We start from the raw sequence: 2,626 nt of genomic DNA, 5'->3' as shown, positions 1-2,626 counted from the left end.
TTTTTGGTAACAGAAGTCCATGAGGTTCAGAAGAGAGATAGCTTTCTGAAACTTCAGAAAAATGACATGGTTTTAGTGTTTCAGTGAGTTAAATCTCTGTTTCTGAAAATAGCTATACATGTTTCTGGAGCTCAGGTGAACTTGAGGTCGACACAGCTTGGGGAAAATGGTGAGTTTCATACATTCTCTATAAATGATTTTTTAAAGTGCATTCCAATTTTGTGATTAATGTGGTATACTATGCATTATGGCACATCATGCTGCAAAGACTAATTTATAGTTATTGAAAAGAATTTAAACTTAACCCACCAACAGGTGTTTCATCACAAAATTCCAGGTGCATGTGGCCATAGGAATATTTTCTTCATCTTTACATTTGAAACTGTTATAATCACATTCGGAATGTTCTGATGATTTTTGAAGAGGCTGGAATAGTCCCATTTTTCTTGTTTATTTTTTAGGGGTTCCTTATTTTGCAGATATATTAGAACTGGCTTCAACAAGCAAGCAGGTATCTTACAGGATATTTGGCTAATCCACGATAGGTAAATCTGGCTTTAGCTGCACTGAGAGAGACAATGGAAATTTTGAACTACTCTTGAGTGGGGCTAGGGAGCATAAGCAGATAGGGTAGGGGATCCTTGGAGAAAAAGAACCAGGCATGGCTTTCTTGACAGAAGCCATTTTGTTATCTAAGCCTGGCCACAATGCTTGCCCTTGCACAGGTCTCAGTAATTAATGATCTTAAGGGAAGAAAAGAATGCAGAAACATTACCTGTTATTAGGCAAGAGAAGTTCTAAAGAGTCCCAGTTCTCTTTCAATGGCAAAGATTAGCCTGAAGTGCTCAGCTACCAGATCAACTGGAACCTAAGGGATAATGACGTTGACTTTTTTTTTTTTTTTTTTGCTGTACGCGGGCCTCTCACTGCTGTGGCCTCTCCCGTTGCGGAGCACAGGCTCCGGACACACAGGCTCCGCGGCCATGGCTCGCGGGCCCAGCCGCTCCGCGGCATGTGGGATCTTCCGGGATCGGGGCACGAACCCGTGTCCCCTGCATCGGCAGGCGGACTCTCAACCACTGCGCCACCAGGGAAGCCCCTGACTTTTTTTTTATAACAAATTTAATCAGTTATACATATACATATGTTCCCATATCCCCTCCCTTTTGCGTCTCCCTCCCACCCTCCCTATCCCACCCCTCCAGGCGGTCACAAAGCACCGAGGTGATCTCCCTGTGCTATGCGGCTGCTTCCCACTAGCTATCTACCTTACGTTTGGTAGTGTATATATGTCCATGCCGCTCTTTCACTTTGTCACAGCTTACCCTTCCCCCTCCCCATATCCTCAAGTCCATTCTCTAGTAGGTCTGTGTCTTTATTCCTGTCTTACCCCTCTGTTCTTCATGACATTTTTTTTCTTAAATTCCATATATATGTGTCAGCATACAGTTCAAAATGTTCATAGCAGCCCTATTTACGATGTTGACGTTTTATGAACTTCATGACTTCAATCAACTGAAGCTTGAGCTCTGCAAATCATGAATATGCTTAAAACTTCTCCAGTTTGACAGTTCTGGGAGACACTGTTTTGGGAAAGATCCTCAGGGTTCTCCTTACTTGCTGCAAGTAATAAATCCTTCCTTCTCTCACTCTTTGATTTCATTGCATCTTTTGGCTCAACACCCACCAAGAGGCAAACCCAGTTTCTTGGTAACGGGAAGGGAAGAAAGGGAGTAAATGATGTAGAAGCTGCTCAGGAGCTGGAGCGCACAGGGCAGCAGTTCAGCTGGGGTGTGGGGGCTCCTGCTAGAGCCCTCATTGGGCTTTAATCCAGCCACACTGTTATGAAACAGGGGCTCTTTGAAGAAATTACTTGGGTCACTAAGGTCGGAGGCTCATGAAGTGCCAGCATCCTCGTGTAATCCTCCCTCCCGTGACCTTGGGATCAATAGCCTAAAGACAAAGGAGGCCTCTGTGCTTCCTATCTCAGGGGCAGGAAGGGGAGCAGAATGCTTCAAGGTGGCTTACTTCAAGCTATGTCTTAAAGCAGACTTGGAGAGAGCAGTGATTCAGAAGGAGGTAAGAAAACTTGGGGGGACAAGTCCTATCGAAACGTTTAGTGCAGTAAAGTGGTCTGAGGGGTCCACATAAGTACTAAGAACAATGATTATTTAATACAATTTTGCAACCTTAGAGCTGGAAAGGACCTCAGCAACAATCTAGTCCAAACCTTTCGCTGCCATGGAACTCTTCCTTCAAACAAAATCTTCCATAGGAGTCTAAATACAAACCCACATGAAAGCAGGATTGTTCTGGTTGGGGAAGGGTGGGGGAGGGGCTGGGCGAGGTTAGGAAAAAAAAGCTTATTCATAAGATTAGAAAAAAATTTTAAATCATCATGGAAGAAAATCTTTGAATTTATATTTTTATCATACGCTAAAGAAAACATTGAGTGTAAAGTTCCCCAAACTGACACATTAGTAATTTATAAAGTGAAGAGCCTTTGGATTTTAAGGGCATTTTTACTAAAGACATGAGAACAGGGACTCTGACTTTTAGTCTCACGGAAATGAGCCTTGGATGCAAATGTTCAGGTTTCTGGACTATGCTCTGCAGGCTTGGGGCA

Source organism: Mesoplodon densirostris, chromosome 2 (genome assembly GCF_025265405.1).
Source record: "Mesoplodon densirostris isolate mMesDen1 chromosome 2, mMesDen1 primary haplotype, whole genome shotgun sequence".
NCBI classification, from domain to species: Eukaryota; Metazoa; Chordata; class Mammalia; order Artiodactyla; family Ziphiidae; genus Mesoplodon; species Mesoplodon densirostris.
This window is presented reverse-complemented; position numbering follows the sequence as displayed.